The sequence below is a fragment of the Ambystoma mexicanum genome, chromosome 2p (assembly GCF_040938575.1).
Source record: "Ambystoma mexicanum isolate Mex_15411 chromosome 2p, UKY_AmexF1_1, whole genome shotgun sequence".
Taxonomy (NCBI): domain Eukaryota; kingdom Metazoa; phylum Chordata; class Amphibia; order Caudata; family Ambystomatidae; genus Ambystoma; species Ambystoma mexicanum.
The window spans coordinates 175,313,051-175,340,508 of record NC_090923.1 but is presented as its reverse complement, the minus strand read 5'-3'; the positions used below and the strand labels follow the sequence as shown (position 1 = coordinate 175,340,508).

General features: G+C 46.1%; 1 protein-coding gene across 2 annotated transcripts in view; it reads right to left on the bottom strand.

Annotated features, from left to right (window-relative positions):
- Positions 1 to 25,737, bottom strand: part of EFCAB12 (EF-hand calcium binding domain 12) — a 921,238-nt gene extending 895,501 nt beyond the window's left edge. Inside the window, exon 1 of one of the 2 annotated variants that reach the window (XM_069643454.1) lies at positions 25,381 to 25,737. The gene's annotated coding sequence lies outside the window, so the exon portion shown is untranslated. The remainder of the gene's footprint in view (positions 1 to 25,380) is intronic. The other variant, XM_069643453.1, reaches the window with a different exon arrangement.
- Positions 25,738 to 27,458: the final 1,721 nt, after the last annotated feature.

The following is a 27,458-nucleotide window of genomic DNA, read 5'->3' as shown; positions in this document are numbered from 1 at the left end:
AAAGCCTGTCTGCCATCCTATGTTATTTTATATTTGTAAAGTGCAGCTACGATCCAAGGGTATCCTGGCACTTGTTTTCTTGAGGCCCTGGCGGGGAAGAAGGAAGAAAAAGAATAATATACGAATAGGGCAGCAGCCAATACAGATAAAAGAATCCTTGACGTGGTGGATGTTGGAATAGAACATGAAAGAGGACCTCGTCTATCCTATCCTGTTCAACAAGAACTGATGATGGATGTTGTGGCCTAGAATGTGGCTACTCTTTCGCAGTAGCAAGCACATTGGTGGTGGAATGTGGAGGAGACAGGATCTTCAAATTGAAAGACTATGACATATTCTGAGCCCCGTTGCTTTTTGAATGCAAGATCCAACTTGTTTTGTGAAGGGTAAAACAGACAACAAAGTGGCATTAGCGTATTTAAACATAGGGGGGGCACGCTCTCAATCTTTGCATATAATTGCAATATAGGTGGGCGACTGGGCATGAAAGCTTTTGTTATTTCTCTTAGCGATAGACATCCCGAGAATAGAAAACAGGGTGGCGGATCACTTGGGCAGATTTACACTCCTCTCAAAGTACGCCTAAACGAGTTATTTGCAAAACTATGTTATCTGTTTGCAATACAAACAGTGGAACTTTGTGCTATGAGGCACAATGCAAAAGTACAGAAATGATGTGCCAGGATACCAGATTCCAGGGCATTAAAGATATATGAACATTCTTTCCATGGCTGACAGGGATGTTGTTTATATTTACTCAGCTTCTTCTCATCTGGTATGTATTGGTGAAAATCCAGAGGAAGTATTCGTGGTATTGATGATATCTAGATCACTGTGATTGGCTCTCAGAGAGTCATGTGCTGCACTGCCTCCCTTATTGAGTCTCCCCTAGGGGTCCAACCTGGGTAACGGAAGCTAATGACCAAAAGCAGCACAGGGCAGCTCTACTTGGGGCCAGAAAAGGCATAGGGCCACAACCTCTGCTCAAGCCAAGATTTTGACGAACGCATCCTTTACCCAACATATGCTTCCACGCATTGGGATCCCTCACCTATTGAGTATCCACCACAGAGAGGTGGTTACCTCACAGGACAAAGGCACATCCCTGTTTCTGGCCTGTTAACTGTCTTGTGGGTTCCTATAGCCTCATTCTAGCCCAACTATGAACCTACACTTGCTTCTTATCAGACATTCTTTCCCCCTTCCCTTTCCAGTCAGCCAATCTACCCTCTTCCTCTTGGGCTGCACCATGTATTAATCTTCTTCAGTTGCCAATTTTTCTACCCTACATCAAGCACTTTGACTTCCCTCTATTCCCCCTTGCATTCACTCTTCTCCTTCCCTTCTCATAGACTTCAGCCTCAAATCAGTGTAACTTCTGCGTCACTCTCCCCTTGCCATATACTCCTCCCCCACACCCCGCAAACACAACCCCCCCATTCTCCCAGGATCTCCAACTTCATCTATCCCCCTTGCCTAATCCACATCATCTGCTCCCCTCCCCGCCCTATCACTGTTTCACTTGGCCTCTAGAATGCAAAATCCCTTTACAAGAACTCTTCCTATATCACTGACAACTGACCCTTATCACCCTCAACTGTCACTTCTTGCTTTCATAGAAATCTGGATTTCCCATGATGCCTCTGCTCCAATGGCAGATCCCCACACTGACATTGTTACCTTCTCTCACTCTCCTGACCAGTTGGCAAGGGTTATGGTATCAGGTTCCTTATCAATAAGTGTCAGAAATAGAGTTTGGGGCAAAGGACAGCACGCAGTTTACAAGAAACGGGGCTGAATTGTGTGAGAACTACACTTCCCAGCATGCTGTGACACTGTGTGTAGTCTTTTGTTTTCACGCGGCGAATCAGCTGTGTAATTAAGATCCTTCTTAAGCCCTCAACGGCCTGTGCTCTGGTGCAGATAATTACTGATTATCAGCACGGGTGGCGACGGTGGCGTGTGTTAGAGGAACCAGGAGTTTTTCTAGTTATGGGACGCCGAACGTCTGTCTGACAGAATACCGGGCTGCGGCGGTAACAAGAGCCTGGGCCACGGCTGGGATTTATGAGGAGCACATTATTCATTTTGACGTCTTCGTGAGACGCCCGGACCATCAGATAAGTGAATTACTTCTTTGGTTGCTGTTGAGGAATTTTCGCATTTAAGCTGCTTTTCTTTTCGTTTCCAATGACATTGCATGCGCGTGCTGAAAACACGCGAATGGTTTACTTGTTTGTGAACTCCTCTTGAGAAATCTCCTTCGCTCTGTGTCAACCAGCGATTATTGATTAGGAGAATTATGAGGACAAATTATACGTTCACCAGGAACACTATTGTTACTTCCCTTTTTGCAACTACATTTATGTCGGAGTGTTGAGGCAAACATTAAAAAAAGGGGCACATCTATATGTACTGAATTGCCATATATGTTTGTCGCTTCAGTGTGCGCAACGGGCCATGAGTCTCGTGTTTCATGCAAGGCACAGTCCCTTTGTTTGTGCCATAATGCTTGCATGGAAATTCATGCTTTAAAGAGGAACACCCTAATGTTTTGTTCAGTGCTATGTTACATTTTGAGTATCTAACACAGTATTATGTGTGCCTTTATGTTGTGGCTTGGGGCAACTCAAGTGTATGCTTTGGTTTTCAGAAAATATGCCCCGCAGTAGGATTTAAGGGGTAAAAGGTCCGTTTTGGTTTTGGAGGTCAGGTTAGGTCTACAGGATTAAGGGTACAGGTTTAGGGGTATTGGTTGTTTATGGTAATGATGATTATGTACCTGCATGTTATGTCTTCCCCACCTTCCCTTTGTCATTCCACACCCTTTCCCTAACTCCGTCCTCCCCCCATTGGCTGCCACATGGTTCCCTGTGTTGTTAAATTGCAGGCGCCCGTGCCAACCGCAGTGGGAGGGTCGATCTATTCGGCTTCTGTGGTTCGGGAGAGGGGGTCGCGACCCCGGTTATCCCTTTACTAGTCTTGACAGAATTATCTGCCCCCGATTTCGGGGTAATTGAACCACCCAGACCAAATGAAAGCGAATCCTCCCTCTTTAGCGGAAGTGCTAAAGGCTTTACAAGATATTCAACTTGAATTAGTGCACGCTAGACAAGAATCAAGTACTATTAAAGCTCAGGTGCAGGGTTTGGTAGTACAAAGTACCCCATTGGAGGGGCCTGGGTCATCTACAGAAATCCCAAGAGGAAGATCACCTTCTACAGTGATTGTGCAGCCTCCTAGTCGTGTGCCTTTGGCGGCACCAGAACGGTTCACAAGGGGATCCAAAAAAATATATGATGTTCTTGACACAGTGCAGATTGTACTTCTTGTGTAATCCCACCCCCTTTGAGACCATATAGGCTAGGACAGCATTTGTGATTTCGTATTTAACTGGGGATGCAGCCACTTGGGCAATGCATTTGGTGCAGAAGGATGACCCGTTATTGTACAATTGGGATGGTGGAATTTGGAAGACTGTTTGATCGCAGAGAGGTTTCTTTGGCTCAAGATAAAGAATTGTTGGCCTTAAGGCAAGGAACCTGTGATTTAGTTTCCTATGTGACACAGTTTAATAGACTAGTGATTGAAACAGATTGGCCAGAGAATGAACAGACTGTTTCATTTTACCAAGGGTTAAGAGAAGAATTAAAGGGTGCGATGGCTCAGGTAGAACCTCAACCTAGTACATGCACGGCCATGATTTATTTAGCCTTAGGATTAGATCATTGCATGAATGAGTGTAAGGAAGATAAGAAAAGACCAGAGGTAGTGCCATTTGCCAGACTGGATCGAGGTAAAGGAAGTAAGAATGTGGAAGGAGAGCCTATGCAGTTTGAAGGAGTGAGAGGGCCGTTATCTACAGCAGAAAAGGAGAACCGTAAGGCTAACAATTTGTGTCTATATTGTGGGCAACCAGGACATTAAATTAGAACATTCCCTAACACTCCGAAGAAGGGAGCAGGAGGTGATAGAAGCAAGGGGGAGGCGGGAAAAGGACTGGGTCAGCCTAACGGGGAACTCCGGTGTCAGGCCCAGCAGAGACTAGGTTCCCCAGTTGGATAGCTAATACGGCAGGAAAAAGGAATTCTCATTTGTACATTTTGGTGACGTTATTTCTTGCTTGTACTAAACAGATAGTGTCAGCTATGGTGGACTCCAGAGCCACCAGTAATTTCATTGATATTGGTTTGGCCAAAAGGTTGCATTGACCATTGAGGGAAAAGTCACAGCTGTAGGGGGTGCAGTCGGTAGATGGGTCACCCTTGATTTCTGGGCCCATTTGTCAACAGACTCAACCAATTCGAATGAGGTGTGGGTCCGGGCATGTGGAAGAAATTGTATTTGATTTAATAGCGGCACCTCAGTTTGGACTCATTTTAGGTATGCCTTGGTTAATACAGCACAATCCCAGGATTGATTGGGTCACGCGGGAGGTTGTCTTTGAAGGGCTGGAGTACGGGGGTCATATTGAGGAGGAGGTGGATCCTACTTTGTTTCTGGCAGAGCAGGTGTCGGAATCCCAAATGGTGAGAGCAGTGGGTCTGGGTATTCCAGACCAGTGTCAACATTTTTCTAGGGTCTTTGATAAAAGGGGAGCAGAAAGGTTGCCTCCTCTTAGATCGTATGATTGCGTGATTGATTTGGAACCTGGGGCGAAGCTACCTTGCAGCAGAATGTATGCTTTGACAGAGACAGAAAATCAGCATTTACGGGAATACTTGGATGATATGTTGAAAAAGGGTTTCATTAGACACTCTACCTAACCAGTCTCCTCTGCTTTGTTCTTAAGAAAGAAGGAATACCTAGGATTTGTATTGACTACTGCACTTTAAATAAGGTGACGGTGAAGAATAGATATCCTTTGCCTTTGATTTCAGTATTATTGGATCAAGTGAAGACAGCAGTGGTACACACGAAACTAGATTTAAGAGGGGCCTGCCATTTGATTAGAATAAAAGAGGGGGATGAGTGGAAGACAGCCTTTAGGACTAAATTTGGCCTGTTTGAATACCTTGTTATGCCTTTTGGACTGCGTAATGCTCCTGCAGCATTCCAATATTTTATGCAGGATGTGTTGAGTGAGTATCTAGACTTCTTTATTTTAGTGTATATTGATGACATTTTGATTTATTCCTCTTCAGAAGAGCAACATATAGGCCATGTTAGAGCAGTGTTGAAAAAATTACAAGATTATCAGTTGTATGTAAAATTGGAAAAATGTACCTTTCATGCAGGGGTCAAGTCCTAAAAGTAAAAGTGGGGGGACTCATCAACAAACACAATGGGATGTGACGTCACTCAAAATAAGCATGTCAAGGTAAAATAAGCACATTTCATTAAATTGACTCTGCATAACCACCCAAATTGTGCCGGACAAATGGCATTTGCCTTTCATAAAATCAACACACACACAAAACCAAGTCAGTATATTTTCTTATGATAGTGTTTTTGAAAACATTCATTAAAAGGTGAGCATGTTTTAAAACTCCAAGAACCAATACAAATGTTTTCCCTGGAACATGCAGTACCGAAATGGGACATTTCACCTCTAATTGTGTGTAATGTTTCATCAGGTTATTTAGTGTAGTGGTGAAGTTTCTATCCTGCAAACCTGTTGACTGCAGGTTTGATCCCTGAGGTCAGCTTTAATTAATAATTTCAAAGGAAGACTTTCAATGTTTTTCAGTTTAGCTGGGGTGGACTGAGTCCACCCTCTGAAAGAATTGGGTGGACTCCGCACACCCGCGTGTACCCTCGACTTCAGCCCTGCTTTCATGCCACTCAGGTGGAGTTTCTCAGTTTTATTTTGACTCCCTGTGGAATTGTGATGGACAAGAAAAAGGTTCAGGCAGTTACCGAATGGCCAGCGCCTCAATGCATCAAGGATATTCAGTCTTTTTTGGGTTTTACTAATTTTTACAGGCCATTTATTTCCAATTTTTCACAAATTGTTACACCTATAACTACGTTATTAAGGAAGGCCACTTCCTTTTTTGTTTTGTTGGAACCAAGGGGCAGAAAGGGCTTTTCAAGACTTGAAGAAAGCATTCACGTCAGCTCTGGTACTGAGACACCCGGATCCTGAGAAACCTTTCCAAGTGGAAACAGATGCGTCCAATGTGGCTGTTGGGGCAGTATTGTCTCAATAGGGATGAGGAAGGTGTGTGGCATCCAGTGGCTTTCTACTCTCGTAAGCTCACTAGTTTCGAACACAATTATTCTATTACAGATAAGGAGTTATTGGCAATTCGAGCAGCCTTTTTGGAGTGGCGACATTATTTGCTGGGTGCCAAATATCAGGTGATGGTGGTCACTGATCATAAGAATCTGCAGTACTTCAAGACTGCACACATTTTGAGTCCCAGGCAATTACGGTGGTCACAGTACTTTAACAAGTTTGACTTTTTGGTAACTTTTAGACCAGGAAAAAAGAATGGAAAAGCTGATGCTCTGTCTAGGCAGCAAAATCTAGAAAACATTGTGACAGAGGTTAAAACAATCATTCCCGTGGAAAAGGTAGTAGGAGCTGTGATGACCAACTTGCTGAGACAGGTGAAGCACGAAATGAAAAAACAGGAGACGGTGAAATGGGGAGTGGAGAATCCATTAGAAACTTTTCGTGATGGTCTTCCTTACTATCAGGAAAGTTGTACTTACCCACTCTTGATTTGCAAAAGAAGGCGATGCATTGGTGTCATAATTCGCCTTTAGCAGGTCATTCTGGAAGTAGAAAGACACACGGTATGCTGGAGAGGTATTTCTGGTGGCCATGGTTGAGACATGACTCTATTAAGTACATTCAGAAGTGCGAAACTTGTGTACGTAGTAAAACAGACCATACTAAGAAAGCGGGGTTGCTCCAGCCTCTGCCCACTCCTGAGAAAGTCTGGACCCATCCATGGACCTTATTACCGATTTGCCTCCTGACAATCAGTATGACACTATCTGGCTGGTGGTGGATTATTTGTCTAAACAAGCCCATTTTGTGCCTTGTAAAGGAATCCGGGGAGCTGAGAAATTAGCCGAGTTATTTTTGCAACATGTGGTCAGATTACATGGCTTACCTCAGAGTATTGTATCAGATAGCGGTCCCCAATTCACTTCTAAAATTTGGCGTGCTTTCTGTCAGATGTTAGGAATTGATTGTGCATTATCCACAAGCTATCACCCACAAATGGATGGACAAACAGAGAGGGTCAATAAAACGCTGGAACAATATTTGCGCTGTTATCTGAATGACGGCCGAGAGTCTTGGGTGCAGTCATTATGGTCAGCCGAATTCACGTACAATAATACAGAACATGCCTCACTGGGTATGGCCCCAAATGAATGCTTGTATGGACAAGTGCAAAATATGTTACCTGAGCATTTACCTGATGTGGAGAATATTCCAGTGCTTCAGGAAAGACAACAATTACATCAGACAGAAGGCACAAACCAATCTAGAGCAGGCTAAAAAATAGTACAAGAAATATGCAGACAAAAGAAGAAGAGAGGCTCCCCAGTATAAGGTGGGAGATAAGGTATGGTTGTCTACTCACAATTTGCCTTTGAGAGGACCTTGTAAATTTGCACCTATGTTTATTGGACCATATGAGATTGTTAAATGTGTATCTACAGTGGCTGTCAAATTACGTTTGCCACAAACCTTAAAGATACATCCAGTAGTCCATATGTCTTTGCTTAAACCCGCAGTTCCTGGGACACGGGTTCAGAGACCCCCAGCAATTGCCAAGGATGGGCAGACGGAATACGAGGTGAAGAGAATACTGGACTCAAGACGTTGACCGCAAAGGTTGTGGTACCTTATTTAATGGTCTGGCTATGGGCCAGAGGATTGTTCATTGGAAACGGCTAGTGCAGTTCATGCACCCCGTTTGGTGAGACAATTTCACTTGCATTACTCGGAGAAAGCAAGGGTTGGGAAGTGCCCCGAGAGAGGAGGTACTTTCAGAAATAAGGTTTGGGGCAAGGGACGGCACGCAGTTTACAAGAAATGGGGGTGAATTGTGTGAGAACTACACTTCCCAACATGCTGTGGGACTGTGTGTAGTCTTTTGTTTTTGCGCTGCGAGTCAGCTGTGTAATTAAGGTCCTGCTTAAGCCCTCAACCGCCTGTGCTCCGGTGCAGATAATTACTGATTATCAGCATGGGTGGCGTGTGTTAGAGGAAGCAGGAGTTTTTCAAGTAATGGGATGTCTGACAGAATCCCGGGCTGCGGCGGTGAGCAGGAGCAGCTGGTGCACATGCTGTAACAAGAGCCTGGGCCACGGCTAGGATTTATGAGGGGCCCATTATTTTTTACTAGTCTTAACAATAAGGCTCTCGAAACTGCCCACCTCTACCACCTGACATCACCACTTCCTCCTTTGAATGTGCCACTATTCATCTCCTCCCGCCTACTCCTCTCACTGGTCTGGCCCACTGTTGGCCCCCTGGTCCTCTCTACTCTGTCTTCCCTGTTCTGAACCTTCTCCTTGAGTCACTTCCTACTGACATCCCCATGTTCATGCTGGCTGATTTTAACCTTCCAAAACCCTCTGCGGCCACCTGCCTTGAAGTTAACTGCCTTCTATCTCACCACTCCCCCTACTCTCCCCACAACCAGCCTATCCACTCTAGTGGGAACTCTTGTGACCTTGTCCTTCCCTCAAACGCACTCTCCCTCTCTGACCTCTCCATTATCCTATTCTGTATGATCACTCCATTGTTCACTTTAATGTCTCTACCCCTTCCATCCTCTACTCCTCCTCTCCTCTCATCATTAACTAAGAGCTAAGAGGAAATTCAGGCAGCGCTCACTTGTCCCCGACTTTAATGATGCAAGGTCTTCTCCCCTCTGTGCCCCCTAGTCTTGCCCCTTGCATTGACTTTGCTTTCTCTGATTTTAAATATGTGTGTATGACTCCCTTCTCCCTTTTATCAACACTATCCTGCCCGAACATTCACAAATTTCCATCCCCAACCCTGGTTCACCTCTAGTTTTAGACCCTCAAAACAAAAAAACAAACATGTGCCATAACCTATGACACTGGCGCAAATTCTGAACACTACCCTACTCCTAGCCTGCAAACATTCCCTTTCTACCCTCCCCTCTGCACTGGACTCTGCCAGATACTCCTGCTTTATTTACCAAGATAATCTGTTCCCTTCAAAATAAGCCCTGCAATGTTCATCTATCATCCACGCTTTGCTCCCACCTTTTAAACCAATATCGACCACCTTCTCAATTTCTACTAATGACTTTGCTCACTACATTTCCTCTAAAATTTGTGACACTCTCATAGCCCTCCTCTTTCCTTCTCAACCTTCCTTCTGCCCACCAACTCTCCTATATCTTCTATTGAATTGCCGCACATCCTTTGCAGCACCAACCAATCTTGTGCTCCTATCGACCCGTTTGCTTCCCAATGGTCAAAGACTTAGGGCCTCATTCAGAGTGTGTTAGTAATGAGGTGGTAATTACGCTGAATTACCAGTAAAAGCAGTTATCATCATGCTGGAGGTAAATCCTCCACTTCAACTCCAAACTCGAGAACCGGCAGAGTGGTAAAACAGCTGTAATTCCGTTATTGACCAAAAAAGATGTCAGTAGTGGAATTACCACCATGTATTTACCTCTCTGACAAACTCGGTATGAGCCCCTTAATCTCAATCACCTGCCCTTATCTTTCCGAGCTCCTTAACCCGACTCTCTCTGCTGGACTCTTCCCTGCCTACTTCAAATCTGTAACTGTGTCACCCCTATTGAAGAAAGCCTCAGTTCACCCAAACGTCTCATCAAACTATTGCCAAGTTTCTCTCCTTCCACATTTTTCAAAGGGACTTGTGTAGGTGGTCTTCAACTGGATCACTAAGTGCCTTGAAGATAATGGCCAGGGAAATCCACTTCAATCTGGCTTTTGTACTAAACACTCCAACGTGCCTGCACTCATGAATAGCTCCATCTTTCTCTCTGATGCTCACTTCTCTACACTCTCTAGCACCTGGAAGTTTGATCCTTTAAAATCTCCTGGCACTCATACCTCTGACCCACTCCTATCCCAGTCAGCGATCCCCAAGGATCATTCCTTTGACCTCTGCTCTTGACCCTATATTCCTCTGCCCTAGGAAAACTTATCTTGTCCTTTGGTTTCACTATCACCTTTTGGCTGATGACATTGAAATCTTTTTCTCCTTTCCCTTTATCCAGCCATCTCAGAACAGATTACCAATGGTCCCACTTCAATTTATCACTGGATGGCTCTCTGCTACCTCATGCGGAACTCTTCAAAAATGGATGTCATCTTTCTCCCAGATTTGAAAGCCATCTCTAGCCTACCCTCTTATCTCCTTCCCACCTAACTTTCTTTCTTCCTTGCCCAAGGCTTAAAAAACGTGGGTTCCTCTTTGATAGGGACCTCCGCCTGCAAAAAGTTATCTCTACCACTGCCTCAGCTGCTCGTGTTAACCTTCTCACTATTCGTGAAATGTGTCAATTTCTTACGAACTACTCTGCGAAAACTCTAATCTCCACCCTCCTGCTCAGCAAACTTGCCTACTGATCAAGCTCATTCCTTGGCCTTCCTCTCTGTAGACAGAGTCCTCAACTTTGCTACCTGAACTCTCTAGACCTACCCAGATCTACAGCAACATTGTTGGTAGGCTCTCCATGCACAACTCAGTACCTGTCTGATTGTATCTCAACATCTTGTTCCCTCCGCTCCTCCTCCTATCAACCTCATTTGTCACATGACCCCCCTGTGCCTCCTCTAGCTTCCTCTCTTTCTACTTACTCGCTCCGTTCCACTGGAACCTGCTGCACATCACAATCTAGGCAAGCCCAAAGGTGGAGCTCTGCAAAGCCTGGCTTAAACTTCACTTACTTGCTAAAAAGGAAGCGCCCCCATGACCTCTACTCCATCCTCCCTACCTGACCCCATCACTCTCGCCAGTGAAGCCTAACAATGTAATTGTGTATATTTATATAGTACGCCTCTTTATTTTGAAGCACTTAGCTCCTTAAGTTAATGTTACCTTTTTTAAATCTCCTTTTTCTCATATATTTATATATATTTTTCTATTTGATTTGTTTTGTCCCCGGTATGTGTCCCATTTCTTCGCATCCTCATAAACTGGCTCACCACTTGTTACCTTCTTTATTCTAGTGCATAGGGATTCTTCATGGGAATGAGAACATCATCTGTGCATGTGTTATTGCAAGTTATTTCTGATGGCAATTGACATGCCTGTTCTTCTAATAAATATAAATACAAATGATAGTCATAGTTGGACTTAAATGCCATGGATCCCCTGTTCAGGAAACTGGTGATGTTGCTAAAATATCCTTGCTCTCTGTTTATCAATCTTCGCCTGTTATAAGTTAGATGCAAGCTAAGAGGCGTGGACTCCAGAGCAGTGATCCAACAGAAGATGTGTAAAAGGAAATACAGAAGACCATGAGGCGTTCCATGCTAGAATCTTATTCTGGACATTTGGAGTAATTTTGGCATTGGTGTGAGAAAAGATAAAGCCTCTCCTCTAAGGTGTGAACCTCTAGTCATTCCATCTCAGAGAAGTCTAGCATTGGGGCAATGGTCATCAATGCTAACATTCTGTGAACTATTTAGGTACATCTCCAAGGCAAAGGATCCATACTGTTGCAAAGTTTTGCCTTAGGTAGACCCACAATTGAGATGATCCTCATACCTTGGGACTTAGCGTTAGCTTTGAAGGGTATTACAAAGGGCCCCATTGAAGTCACCGTCATGCGTGGCTCTGAATTTATTGATGTATAAAGTCAGACATGGCTCTGAACTTATTGATGTATAAAGTCATTGTTTGAGTTGCCATTACCTCTGCGTGCAGGGCAGGCGATTTGAGAGCTCTGGGAGATTTTGAACCCTATTTAAGAATGTTAACAGACAGCTTGGTACTTAATACTGGTCACTCATTTTGCCTACAATACTGTGCACATTTCACATGAAGCAAGAGATTGCATTACCCATTTTCTATCCAGTGCCGTTATCCCAGAGGAGGCATTACTCCATCTTTGGAATGATAGATAGGAAATATTGATTCATTTGGATAGGCCACCCTGTTTTCTGCAAACAAGCTGTTTCTGACATTTGGTCAACCTAGGCATGGCTTGAGCTCTTAAAATTGGTCACTCGTTTTTGCCTAAAATACTGTGTAATGTTCACATACACCAAAATGTTGCATTTCCTGTTTTCATCCTAGTACCATGATCTAGGAAGGAGGATTTAAAACCTCTTTTGATGACAAAGGCAGTATTGAATTATTTGGATAGGGTAGCCACTTTTTGGCTATCTAATTCATGTTTCTAACATTTGGGACACAGAGGCAGCACTCGATGCTGTGGTAGTCCACCAAATAAATCCAATGCAATACCAACAGCAGCAGCAACAGAGTACTGCTGTAGAGAAACAGACAGAGGAACAGAGCTGAAAACGTGGCAGACGGGCATAATTTCCCTGGGGTTTTATAGGGTTTTTTCACAATGAGGTTCATACAGAAAAAAGTAAGATTCCCTTAGACTACATTAACAATAAACTTCCTTGCAGAACATCCATCGAGGGGCATGGATTAACAAGACCATACGATCCTATACAATTTGGTTTGGCATCCTATGTGGCACAATCTCACCCTACTGTGGAATAATACTCCATCATACGTAATGAACTGCAGTCTGGTGATCATTACCTGTGTGATTCTTATTTTGGTTTGCTGGAAAGAATATCTCGCCTTCATGTGTGATGCTTCACTGGACATGCCTATTGTGAGGTGTCAAAAATGTGAGACAAACAAGATAGATTTTTATCACAAGTAGCAGTTTATTAAATGATATGGGTGTGGTAAACTCCTTGCTTTGCCCTAAATTAATATGGATTTCCCTGCATGTTAAACTAAAGGAAAACACTCGAAATAGTTTATTTCTCTCACACTAATACATACATCATAAATCATATAGGTATTGTATGGCTATTTCACAATAAACAATAGTTGCATTCAAACGTAAACTTTGCAAACATGTAACCTTGTAACCAGGGTCGGATCCCCGTTCCCCAGAATAAGTTAGGATTTTCAAGACAAGAGTTTGTATCAAGAAAGTTGCTTCCAGGATATAAGTTCTGCTTTGAATACAACGAAAAAAGTTCTTCTTACTCCACAAACCTTCCACTTGGCACTGGAATCTGTTGGCTTTCACAATAATTGTCAAAAGTTCCCCAAGCCTTCGCTTGATAACTAACTAATCTCACTACTTTCAGTCAGTATTCAAGTAATTTCTCTTTGTTGAAGACCAACTAATTTCACACTTCTTCATGAACATACAAGGTTTGTCAGGATGATTTTGCCACAGTTCATCATAATGTCGCATCAACTTTAATACGTTTCTACCAACACAACTTTATACCACAATGCAGTACTTCAATGTCTTCTTCCTAGTTCACTAATATGCCAGGACTAACACGAACAATCCCTTTCCTGGGGTACTCACCTGCCAGGATAAATCTCTTACTACTACAAGTACTTTGTGGTAAGATTCACTTCAAGCTTTAGAACAGTAGTCACTTTCACAACCATATTGGGATTCACAACTTCCTCCATAGGGATACAATACACATTGATGCTGTTTGTTCCACTGACTTGATTGCCACTTGCAATCCAGGTAACTTTCCTCTCCCCCTTGAAAATCTCTACAAGGAGGACTTCCATAATGCCACCTCTGTATTCGTTCTACAACATTAGTTAACTGCTGGTATTGTTTCTTTTCCAGTGTTCCCTCTTTAGGAATGTTATATCACTTCTCATTGATAATTGCCTCCTCTTGGGTTAGGCAATGCAGTGTTTTTATTCCCCTGTTAAGTAATCTTCCTGTCTGCAGATTACATTCGTTTTAGTCAGATATTGTCCCCTCTTTGCTTGGACAGATCATAATGTTTCTTAATGCAATCCCTCTCAATACAATGATTGTACCAATATTGTTCTACTTCATTAGTCCGGTATTCATAACAATTGCCTTCCCTCTTCATTTTAGCAACAGGGTAAGAATCTGTCTCCATACATTCTCCTTCAATGTAAGCGTTATGCTTTACTCCTTTCTCTCGATATTCAAAACCATTGCATCCCCGCTTCCCTTTAACATTAAGGTTACAATGTGTCTCTCTCAATGTCAGCGTTATGCTTTACTTCTTTAGCTCGGTGTTCAAAACTGTTACTTAGTATCAACCGTCTAATACAGAGCGCACCGGGTTACTTTGCAAAGGCCAACTCACCGGTTTTCCGCTGCTCCTCGATTGAACCGCTGACACTTTCACTTCTTGTTTCTCCAGGATCTGGCTATTCAACAACTCCGGTTGTATCCTCGTTGCTCATGCTCTCTGCCCGAGAAGCCTGCTTCGCTTCTCCAGTGAGCTCCAGTCACGTGAGTGAGCCACAGAATCAGGACAGCCTTCTTATCCCATGGGATAGCTGGTCTCGCTGCCGCTTCCCGATCCTTGCAATTTCGACTTCCAGCATCAACAATCCTCTCGGCTCCGCGACATGCTGAACACCCAGTGGCGGCACCAACCTCTTCTGGCACTTCCTTTTGCTGCTTCCACTTTTTGACTTCTCATGGCCTGCACCTGAGTGGGTCTTAAATATTCAAAAGGCCTGCTTAGGTGTGGGCCATCAGAACCACTAGACCGGATTGCAACAGTTTTGCACCTCTGAGCTCCTCTTCCTCGCGCCAGTATCTAGAGCACCATGCTCCAAACAGGCACAAAAAGTCCAAAAGAAATACCAGTGCGCCCAAAGGAGAAAATGCAACCTCTGATGCAACAAGATGGAAAGATGATGTAAATACAAGCAACTCATCGACCCAACCAGGGAGACAGGACCATATGTCGACCAGTTAATACATTTATTGAGCCAAACGATTATTGGAAGATAAGATTATTTCTCAATTCTACGTTAATTATAGGTGCAAGAAGTATCAAAACGAAGTATCAAAACAAAGTATCAAAACGAATACAAACTCTCCTGATGAACCGTCTGAATAAGCAAGACGGGGAAACCTGTGTCGAGGGACATCAAGACGAGTGAATCACAACTCATGTAGACAAGCAAAAGAATGAGTGAATCCTTAACTCATGATTGAGGGACATTAAGATGAGTGAATCACAACTCATGCATCTAAGTAAAAGAAATGAGTGAAGCTACAACTCATGATCAGCATTAGATGGACATAAAGATTAGAAGAGAGGATAAACAACTCGTCCAAAACCAATCAAGAAATTGTACTATATTCAGATTTCACACACAAGAATTTGGAATCCAATAAAAAGACAATTGGCGCAACAAATTCAGATCCGATTTTCCCTTTTTTTCTATCTGATTTCTTCTAACCTTATTCATTTCACTCCGATTGAAAGTTTTACTCAAGATATTTTTAAGAGAGGCTTTGAAAGGAATTAATAATTGATTTTTATAATTTCAACTTAAGTTGGAATCACAACTATCAGAAGTGATGGTTTCAATTTTCAGATTCTTATATATAAGATTTTTATCCTGACCAGGAGGGTCTTTACATACAACTGATAGTTGGTCTAACTTTAGAAGGGGAATCATTACTCCAACAACAAGCCAGAAGGTATTCCGGTAATATGTACATCTCATCCTCCAAAGGTGATGAATACCATGTCTCCCCTAACAGAGTCATCCCATTCCCTTGGTGGCCTTCTCCTCCCAGGTGATACGGCTAGTACCAGCCCCTGAGATAGGATCAGGTAGCGGCTGCCTTCCCCTGGACGCCTGTGAGGAGTCTTTAGGCAGGGTTTCTGTGAGGACTGTGCAGGATTCATGAAACTATGTGCTGGGTAGAAACTAGCCGTTCAGCCTCATTGGCTGTTTCTGCCACCCAATCATGTTAACTTGTGGCTCTACAGCATCATTTCACTAATCAGAGCTACAGTGATTCTCTGCATTTTACATCGGAACAGTCAGTGCCTATGAGAGAACATAAAAAGCTGTTGGTTTCAACAAGGACTTATAAAGCTTTCTTGAGTAGATGGGCCAATACAGTGGCTTATAGGATAACAGATGTTCCCTTTCCTCTCTGATAAGGGGCAGGTCAACTAGAAACATTGCTACCTCATGGACAGAAGCATGATTGGATCCGCTCTTCAGTGCATGCAGAGCGCCCACTTAGGCCACATCTACATTTACTTTTGTCTTTAAAAGGTGAGTGCAGGTAAAGATTCTGATTCAATCTTTGGAGACCAAGATTTCAGCTTAATGCTTACATCACTATAATCGTCTGCCAATTGTAGGGTTGGGAAATTGTTAATTCAAGTTATTACACAAAATCAAAGCGTTTACGTTTTTACTGTGCACTCTTAGTTGCTAAGCTTACCTCAAGAACCTCAATACTGACTATAACTTGTTGTTATTTTTACCCAATTGGTGTGTGTGATAGACTGGTTTAAGGTAAAAACCACGCTGCCTCATTTTTAGTGTTGGACGCAAAGCTGGTGCGGACAACAGTGTCACACAATATTTTACCGCTGACTTTGAGCATTAACCTGTCGCTCTTTTATCTTAGGGCTGTTAGGGAAGGGTTAGGTGTGCAGGGATAATGTGTTGCCTTCATCGTGGTGTGATCGCTGCCCCAGGTTTGTGGGTAACAGGCCCACGGCAGTATGTTTATTGCAAGCAGTGTGATATGACCCTCTTATTTGGTGTTTGGTGTGATGAATCAGTCATGATTCCTCCCAGAAACCTGTCTTCTCATGTGGCCAGGTAAAGGCAGATACTTCCTGAGCCCGACTCTGGGGGTGATGTACTGCAGGATGATCACATGGGGGTTGGGGAGCGGGTGACAACAGGCCAGGAAGACTGGGAAAGCCCTGTTTAACTTTCCCCATAATCCCATACTTTTGATTGCTGTTTGCCAAACAGCAGAAGTTAAAAGAACTTTGTTGTTGGGGACTACGGGCCCCATAATGCCATGAGTACTGGGACAACGAAGAGGACTGAAGAAGCATGTTGTAGAAGCAGACGGGCAATTAAGCCTAATAGCCCACATCTGAAGGAGGAGGGCTATAGATAGTATGGATAAGAAGCGTCTGTTCTGTTGAGAGCGGGAGTTTCACAGAGAGGGGTTCACCAGAAGTAAACTGGAAGTTGTCGCATTTTCTGATGGCTAGATTCTTTTTAGCGATAATCGCTACCCCTCCTCCTTTCTTGGTGGTTCCGTCAGCCCTAAATATAGTGTACTCGTCTGGGACTACTAGCATCAGCACCGGTCCGGCTGCTGGGTGAAGCCAGATTTCTGTGATTGCCAAAAGATCTAGTTCGTTGGCAGTGATCAAGTCTGCGATGTGTAGAGCATGGGCGTTTAACGATCTGGCATTAATAAGGGCTCCCTTGATAGTCACACCTTCTAGTTGTGGTGGCAGAGACGTGGATTTGTCTGTTGGGATAGGGAAGGGGGATATTACAGTAGAGGTGTTAGAAAGGTTAAGTCTGGGTGGTTTTCGTGGAACATGATGTGGAGAAGTGGAATGGGAACCGAGTCTAGCATTTTTGAGGGAGGTGAGGCAGGGTAATTTTGAGGTGTTGTAGGTGTCAGCCATTGTGTGGCTATGGATCAAGGAGATGTGGCTGCGTATTTTTAGGGGCAGATTATATCGGCTTTGTTTGGCTAGTATCGTTGTCAGTGTGAAGAGAATAAGCAAGGAAGTTGCTGGATACGAGTGCTGCAGGGCGAATGGCCGGGAGGAAGGCAGGCTCCCGTGGGTGGAACTAGCATATCCCGGGACCGCCATGGGTGTGCAGCACTAGTTAAAGATAGGGAACAGTGTTTGTATTAGGCAGGGTGGGCGAAGTGTGGCATTGGTATTAGGCAGATAGATACGATGAGCACTGATCAAGTTACCTACAATGCCTTGTGGATGATGCAGAGGGTCTTGAACTCAATCCTCACAGCTACTGGGAGCCAGAGGAGATATTTCTGGACTTTAGAGATGCAGTCTGTGGGCTTGAGGCCAAGGATAAGACTTGCAGTCCTATTCTGGATTAGGTGAACAGGGCGAAGGGAGGATTTAGGCAGATAAGGAAGAGGCTGTTGCAGTAGTCCGGCCTGGAGAGGACCAGAATTCTGGACACATTAAGTTTCTGTATGTCTAATGCTCCAGTTTATTTCTTAGATTCTTCACCTATTGCGAGTTCATTACAAAAAGGTCTCAAAATTAGGATTGGATAAAATGGAATTACACGCAGTGCCTGGGTATGCAGCAGTAACCAGTCACCAGGAGCTACCACTGTGGTACAAGGAGCTTGTTTATAGCGTTACATTAGTAGGCCTGGGGGAGCCAAAAGTAGCTCCTGGTGATTGTTGTTTTTTTTAATTTAAATTTTATAGATTTTTGAACATCAATATTGGACATAAAGGTGGCTGCATGTTATATTCACATGGGTACGGTAGGAAACAATTCCATTCCACCTGAAGAGCATTTTAACATCATATACTTGTCCCCCCCTATTGGCAGGACGTTTAAAACCCTTACCACTCTCCCACCTACCCCTAGGCAGTGTTGATAAAACCTCCAGGTTTTGGTGTTTGTTGTAGCAGTTTGTAACGGGCGACATGACATTCAGTGCTGATAGTCTCTCAGGCTAAGAATGTTTTGTGACAGGCATTTTGAACTGGCGGCGCCTCCTGTGATGCTCTATCTGTACAGGGGCTGATTTCTACCTAGCTTCCTGGATGCGTTGGACCGCCTTCCCCTGGATCAGCAATATAGTGGGAGGTGAAGTCAGACCAAGTCTCTTCGTGTCGTGCAGCCTTATTGTGGAGGGCTGCCATAATTTTTTCCATGGTGTAAATTTTCGATGCGATCTGTATCCAGTCTTTTGTAACTGGAAGGGGTGGAGACTTTCATTTGATGACCAGCCCCGCTCTCGCCGCTAGTAGTAGGGGGGATACCAGTCCTTTTACTCTAATCAGTTCATCGTCTTCTTCACGACCAAAGAGGATCAGAAGGGGGGACGGTTCCCTTTCTATACCATCTAACTGTTTTATCCAACCTAGGACTTCTTGCCAATAAATGCGAACTTTGGGACAGTCCCACCACATGTGCCAATAATCGGTGTCCATGCCGCATTCCCGCCAACACCCTGGGCTGGAGGACTGAAACATCCTGGAGAGCCTGCATGGGTCATACTGCCACCTATGGAGTAGCTTTATTGCATGCAGCTTATACTGGGCTGCAATTGATATTCTGGACGGTGTTTCACAAATTCTGTCCCAAGCCTGCTGATCGGATTCCCTGTCAAAATCCTTTTCCCCATCTCACTTCAGGTGGGTGCTTGAAGTTTGTCCCTTACAGATCAGAGCACTGTACATGCGTGCTATTAGGCCTTTATTTGAGTTGGTCGTATCCAAGATTGTCTCGAAAGGCGTGAGCTCTCTTTGCGTTTTAGCTTTCCATTCTTTCTTGGATAATACACCTTTCAATCGCAGGTACAAGAAGATGGGAATCTGGGGTAGTTGAAGGGCTTCTTCTAGTTCCGTAACGGAGATGAATTTCCTGTTTCTCCAGAACTGGCCGACCCTTTCAAGACCGGCATCAAACCAAGCTTGGTATCTGGCATGTTCAGGGATTTCCTCTCTGATCCCGGGGGACCAGAGGGGGATCAGAAGAGAGGGCCACGTTGTAACTCCGGACATTCCCTTCCCTTCCTTCCAAATGTTCCACAGCGTCCCGAGTATTGGGGGTTGCGTAATCTCTTTATCAGTTTCGGTCTGGGGACCCATAGCCATTCTGCAAGAGTCACGTGGGTCAAGTTATCATTGTCCAACTGAACCCATTGCAGGTCCCTTCTGTCACGCAGGTGTGGGATCAGGATTCTTAGTTGTGTCACCTGATAATATTGTTCTATGTCCGGGAGGCCCACTCCCCCTTGCTCCTTCGGTAGTATCAGGGTTTCATAGGGTATCCTGGGTTTTTTCCCATTCCATAAGAAGTCTAATATGACCTTTTTAACTTGTTTGAAAAATTGGTCCGGGATTGTGATGGGCAGGACCTGGAAGGGGTATAGGGAAGCGTGGGAGGCTCACCATCTTGATAGCATTTAAACGTCCCATCCAGGAAATTGTGATTTCCATTTTGTAAGATCCGCTCTAAGGGCGTTGAGGAGCTGGGGGAAGTTTGCTTCATATAGATTTTCGAGTTCTCTTGTCAGGTTGATCCCTAAGTATCTCAATGTTGGACCTCCGATGACCAATCCTAGGCACTCAAGGTCTATTTGATGGTCTGGGGAAGGTTCGTGGAGCGGGAAGAGGATGGATTTGGTTTTGTTTATTTTGAAACCTGAGAGTGTGCCGTATTCTTCTATCTGACGGATCGCTCAGGGGATTGATGACATTGGGTTTAATACCTGGAGCAGGATGTCGTCTGCGTACAAGGCCAGCTTATATTCTCTGCCGTTTACTCGCATTCCTTCCATGCTGGCATCTGCACAGAGTGCCTTAGCAAGGGGCTCCAGGGACAGGGCAAAGAGAATTGCCGAGAGGGGACACCCTTGTCTCGTTCCTCTACTGAGGGGGAACCAGAGGGAATATTGGGAGTTCACTACTACTGAAGCATGCAGAGCTGTGTAAACAGCTTTGATCCCTCGTTGGATGGTAGGGCCCAGGCCAATTTTCATAAGTGTGGCCTTGAGGAAGTGCCATTCGACCCTGTCGAATGCTTTTTCGGCATTGATCGAAAATAATGCGGGCGTGTTTGGCATCTTTTTGGCCTTGTGTATGAGGTGGAGGGTCTTCCGAGTAGAATCCGCACCCCGCCTTCCAAGGATGAAACCCACTTGGTCGTTATGAATTATAGCTGGCATGTGTGACTCAAGCCGTGTGGTGAGGACTCTCGTGTATATCTTGGCGTCAATGTTTAGGAGGGAAATTGGGCGGTAGGAAGCGCACAATCCTGGGTCCTTACCTTCCTTGGGTAGGACGGTTATTAGTGCTTCCGGGAAGGATTCGGGCGCCACGCCTGATCGGAGGATGATATTAAAGAGCTCTATCATAAATGGGAGGAGGGCGTCCTTAAAAGTCTTATAGAATCCTGCTGTGTAGCCATTGTTTCCGGGGGCTTTCCACGTCGGGAGTCTTTTGATCGCTTCTTCAATCTCCTCCCCTGTGATAGGGGTATCTATGACTTGTGCTACATCCAGGGGGAGGGTCGGGAGTGACACTTTGTCCATGTATTCGGTGATCGCCTCAGGGTGTGTGGCGGCCTTTGAGGTGTATAGCTTCTCGTAAAAGTCAGCAAAGACTTCGGGAATACTGGGAGGACAGTGTTCGTGGGGAGTTTCTTCAGTGCGTATCGTTGGAACCCATCGCTCTTTGCGTTGCCCTTGGTGTCTTGCGGCGAGTAGGGCACCCGCCTTATCTCCGTGTTCATATTGTTTTTGCTTGAGACATTGGAGTTTGCACACAACACTGCCCGTTTCTATCTGCCGCAATTCCTCCCTCTTGCTGTTGGCTTGGTCAATTTTTTGTAGTCTATCGGGGCCTGAGGATTGGGCAATGAGGTCAAGTTGGGAGATTTCCTTTCAAAGTTTGTTTTCTATGAGTTGACGTACTCTTTTCTTGGCGGCTCCCTCTTTGATGAGCAGGCCTCTCCAGGTGACTTTACCTGCCTCCCACACTATGTTTACCGGAGTTTCGCCTGTATTATTTTGTTCGAAGTATTGAGTGATGTTCTGCTCAAGTTGATCCCGAACGATCGGGTCTTTAAAGAGAGATTTGTTGCATCGCCATTTAGAGCTCTTCTGGGGGAGAGCCATCCGGTCGACGGTGACTAAGACCATATCGTGGTCCGACCATGACTCGGGAGATATGCTGGATTCGACCATTGCCTCGATAAGTTCGGGAGTGAGATATATGTAGTCAATCCTGGTGAATGTTGCGTGTGGTGTAGAGTAGAAGGCGAAGCCTGTTAGATTCGGGTTCATGTATCTCCATGCGTCCTTGAGGTTGTAGGCGTCCATCATGTCCGAGACTTGTACGCGACTGGGGCCAGATGGTAGGGCTGCGCATGGGTTGCCTGCCTGTCTATCAAGGTCTGGGACCATCCACGAGTTCAGGTCGCCTCCTAGGATCACCTCTCCTTCCCCCTCGGTCATAACTTTGGGGACTGTTTGTTGTAGGAACCTGGACTGTCCAGTGTTAGGTGCATATATGGACACGAGTGTGATGATGGTACCTTGAATTTTGCCTACCAGAACCAGCGCTCTTCCACTTACGTCGGCCCAGGTTTTTTAGTGTTCGAGCCGGATGGCTTTATTGATTAAGATGCCAACTCCAGCTTTCTTGAGAGGGCCTGAACCCCAGTATTCAAAGCCTGCTTTGGTGTATAGAATTTTCCTCTCGTCCCCTTTGGCGTATCGGGTTTCTTGTAGAAAGAGTATGTCCAGCCTCGCTCTCTTGAACTCTCTGTATACTAGTGATCTTTTGGTGGGAGAATTTAGCCCCTTGACGTTTAGTGTGTCAATTTTGAGTGTGCCATGCCTGTCACTTGGGTTATCATGTCCGTGGGTCATTGGTGTGCCCTTTGAATTCAGTGATTTCTTTGTGTCGCCCGTCGCAGGAAGTCGCTGTTGTGGAAGTGGCCTGATAAGTGCCTCCAACTAACTGAGGCTGTAGCATATTTTGCCTTCCTCCCCATTCCTTCCCTTCCAAGGTATTTAACATAATACCCGTTGCCCTCAGACTCATCTCTTCATTCTTCGCTTTTTCTATGAGTGTCTGCATTGTGGATCGATGGTGTCCGAGTTGGACTGGATGTATTCAGCCGGTCTACTGTCGGACCACCGATGGGGGTCGTAAGCGCATGACCCGTACTACAATTATTATCGCTATAACATTTTGAGCCTCCTCCCCCCCTTTCGTTCAAACATTGTTAATAACAACAATATGGAAAACAACAACTTTGACCATTAAATGGCATATGTGGTAATACACGCGGTTTCTAGGTTCGTCGTTCACCGGCTGCTCATCCCCACAGCCCGGGCAGAGGCACGCCCTGAATCTGGTCCAGCAACGAGGGTTTGCCGAGTTCCAGGTGTAAATATGTCCTCATGGAGTGATTTCGAGGTGGACTTCGCCGGGCTATGGGATTTAGATGAGCCATGTCATTTGTTACTGTCTGGCGTGTCATTGGGTCGTCTGTACTTTCTGGATCCCTTGACTCTTTTTCTTCTCGGACCCTGAGGCTCCCATCCCAGTCTGACCTGCGCAGGGCCCTCTTGTGTTCCGCCTCTCGGTTCTGACCCAAGGAGGTCTCCAATGCATTCTCGAATTTCGTCCTCAGAGCGAAGCAGGATCTTTCTGCTTCCATGTTCGAATGTGAGGGAGAAAGGATATCCCCACCTATATCTTGGTCCTTAAGCCATTTCGTTAGGGGGCTGCAAAGGCACCTCAGGGCCAAGGTGAGAAAGAACAGATCCTGATGAATGGTGATCTGGGCCCCCCCGATGGTGAGGGAGCCCCCGGCTCTGTCTTTTGCGAGTATCAGTGTTCTGTCCTGGTATCGGTGGAATCTGGAAAGGTCGGATCTCGGGCCCCCTGGTGGGCCGCTGGCTCTATGTATCCTCCCGGTTTTGGGTTTGTCAATGTCCTTGTCCGCTTTTAGGATTTTGATGATATCATGTATTGTTTGTTTGAGGTCCTTTTCTGTTTCCCCCTCCCGTTCTGGAATCCCGAAAAATCGTAGGTGATTCCTTCTTTCTCTGTCTTCTAAATCGTTTATCTTGAGACGGATTTCATCTTCCTTCTTCTTTATGGTGCGCATCCTGCTGTCTAGTTGGGCTTCCAAAGTGTGTATTGAGGCTTGATTGTTCTTGACGCCTTCCAGCCTCTTCTCAATGTTGTCCACTCTCTGGGTCATTTTATCAATTTTGCCGCCGAGATTAGCTCCCATGTTTCAGATTTCACTTAAGAGGGCAGCAATGTCTCCCTTGGTGGCTGCGGCTCCTGTCTCCGAGGCGTAAAGTGACATTATGGATCTTGGCTTTGGTTCCGGGGGTAGGTGGGTGTATGCGTATTTGGCCAATTTGCTCTTAGTGTTCATCTGTTGGTGGTGTGCGAGGAGGCACACGCCCCAGGAATGGGGGCCCTACCCTCTGCACTGTGGTGTTATACTGTTCCGGTGGTCTGTAAAGGTACGTTGTGCCGGGCGCAATGTGGATCCGGGGCCCTTGGTTGGGAGGAGGCACACGCCCTGAGTCCAGGAGCCCAACCCTCCGTACCAGTTGGCTTCGGTTCGGAGGCTCGATATGGTGTCAAGGGTGGCCCAGTGTCGGCGTGGGCCCGTGTGTAGGCACTGATGGGGTTGTGTGGGGTTGAACCCTTAACCGGGTGCCTTGGCTCGGTTTAAAGTTCAGATGGGGTTACCGTTGACTGTTCCGTTTCCCCTTGTCGTTGGCCCGCCTGTCTGGGTCTTAACAGGGCAAGAGGGCGGCGGTTGTACAGATGAGGGCACACACCCCAAAGGTGGGGGCCCAACCCTCTGCGCTGCTTTGGGTACAGGCTCAAGGTCCTTGCCTTATATGCTGTGAACCTGGCGATAAGCTTAGCAAGGAGACCGTGGTAAATTCATCATGCGCTTGCCATAGGTTCGGAACTGCCTGTTTTGGTGCAGTGGTTGGGGGGCAGAGTCTAGGCTTGGTATAAGGCGCTCCCAGGGGAGAACACGTATTGCTGCCCTCTGAGGGGGATCAGGCAGTTGTTGGGTCTCTTGTGGTGGCACCAGGCAAAAGTTGCGACTCGGCAGGGGACGGCTAGCGGGACAGCATCGTTAAGTTGGGCGTTGTTCCCTTGTGGAGAAAGGGGGCGCACAGCCCCAAGTGTTTTGTAGGGTGCTTATGACTGGGGGCAAGCTGTGGGTACCTGGGGTTATGCGTGGTATCAAGTGGAGCTTAGATTGGAGTGATACCAGGTGCAGGAGCTGAAAGGAATCCACAGCTTCAGCCGTGCTTTGGAATCCCCCCTTTACGCACCCAGTGAAGGTACTCTTTGGGTCCTCAGGGCCCGCTAGGGACGGGGTGCGGGTAGGAACCACTCTTTGTGCCCTTTCACAAGGCCCTTACTTTCCAATGCGGCTCGATGGATATTGCGGGCAGCGAGGAGCGTGTGCGTGCCTACGCGCTACGGCTTTCATATGTCCGGTGTAGTCCTCCAGTGGGTGGGTAGTGGGAGGGGCGCTCCTCCGCTGCAACCCGTGCACCCCCACCCAACCTCTTGTCCCGGGGTGAGTGCCGGGGGGGAAATGGGGCCTCGGATTATACCGGGCTCATATGCATGCTCCACAGAGGGAGGAGGGGCCACCTACCCGCTCCGTAGCTCGCCTTCACTGGGTGAGCCTTCCGAGGCCGGCGCTGCTCTGGCTTCCGTGCCGAGAGTGCAGAAACGTTCCCCCGATGCACAGTTGACCCACAGGGGCTGCGGGACAGGCCACAGGGCAGCGGCCGCCAAGAGGAGCCCCAGCGCGGTCCTCACTTTCCGCGGGCGGGCGGTGGGAGGAGCTGGATGCCGCGGATGTCAGCCGGCCTCGGCCCGCGCCTGAAACACTGCGTTTGCAGTTGGGAGGGGGAGGTGCCGGTCGAGGGTCTTTTCTTTGCGATTTCTTGAGCGTTTTCCTCTGGGATTTCGCTCAGTGGGTGGGGGGCAGTTTCATATTGCCCAGACAGCTGTTGTTGTGGACCAGGGGGAGGGGGCCCAAGTGGGGGCTCAAATCACTTTTAGGGCCTGTGGGTCCGGGGCTCACACGGAGGTGTCTGTCATCTCTGCACCCCCTGGTGGCCGTACCTATCCGTCTCCGATTGTGGGTTTTAACCTCACTAGTCTTGTCTACATCTGATTTAAGTCACATCCTTGAAATAATCAGACTGACATTTATTGTTCTAATATAAATGAATTATATTGATGGTAATACATACACAATCAAAAGGGAAATAGAAACGTTAGGGACTACCTAGTAACATTACTTCACAAAGTAATTAATACAAAATAAATGAACAATTACATCTCAAGTAACATACTACTCCATTTATTGTACAAAGGCTTGTTACTGGCTTTGTTAAAAATTATGAAGTGAGCCACACATCATTTGAATCTTGAAGTCAACCTTTAAACAAGTTAAGGTTTGGGAGGGCAAACCTCTTTTGCGATGTTCTGTGGCATAGACTGGGACCGGGTAACCTGTTCAGACTTGACTTCTAGCCTTTCTTCCTCCCCACTCTCCTAACCGGTGTCATACTCTTCCAAATCTTCAGGGCTGAGGTGGCGATGAGTGAGGTAATCTCTCTCCTTTTTAGATGAAGAGTGCCTGCCACGAGAGGAAGCTACAGTGAATGCTCTGAAACAAGCAGTCCTGAAGCTCCGTTCCCGCAGTCAGGCCGGTAAGGGAAAAAGCCATTGCGGCAGAAAAAACCCTTATGCTGCGATTTAGAGTTCCAAAGAGGTCAAATGTCAGGTAACAGCTGATGGCGCCGGCAGGAGGAGTCCGAAGAGGAGTTGGAGGGAGGTCCCGTGACAGAATCTCAGGAATTCTAGACAGAGGCACTGAGGCACTGAGATAAACAAAGTATCACCAGAAGAGAGGGGATAGAAGGCGGAAGGAGTAAGCAGGCAAAAAGGCTCGCCACGGAGAAGCCGAGCGCGCAGGGTAGCAGCCGGAGAGAAGGTAAGGAAGAAATACAAGGAAGGCGGAACGCAAGAGGCGCGAACCAGAGGAAAAGGAGAGCGGCTAAATAGAAGCTGAGAAAGCGGAAAACTAGCGTTTTACCCAAAGAGAAGCGTTAGCCTAATTCGGGGGTTGCAACGCAAAGGCCGCTGGAAGAGGAGTGAATTAGTACCTCCCGGTGGCCGCCATCTTAGGCAACAACTAGACCTGCACAGCATGTACGATGAAAACGTGCTGGTACTAGTGGTATTGGCAGCAGCGCCTGAGCCGCCAACGCAGAAGTAACCGCCAATCAGGTCGGCGCATGACAGTATGCCCCCTTCCAGTGCGGAGTACTCCGGGCTTACTGGGGTATAAGCGATGAAAGCGGTTTAACAACCTAGGGGCATGTACGTGAGAAGCGGGTTCCCATGAGTCCTCCAACTCAGGGTATCCCTTCCACGAAAGTAAGTATTCCAAACGTCCCTTGTAATATCTGGAGTCACATATGGCAGAGACCTCATATTCATTTTTGCCACTGGACCGTGCAAAGGTTTGACGGGGAACTGATCCCTGGTATGTGTCTGGGACAAAAGGCTTAAGAAGGGAAGAGTGAAAAATAGGATGTATGCGACTGAGATTGGAGGGTAGATCTAACCTATAGGAGACAGGGTTGATCTTAGATAGGATGGAAAAAGGACCCAGAAAGCGAGGTGAAAGCTTAGAAGGATGAACCCATCTAGGTA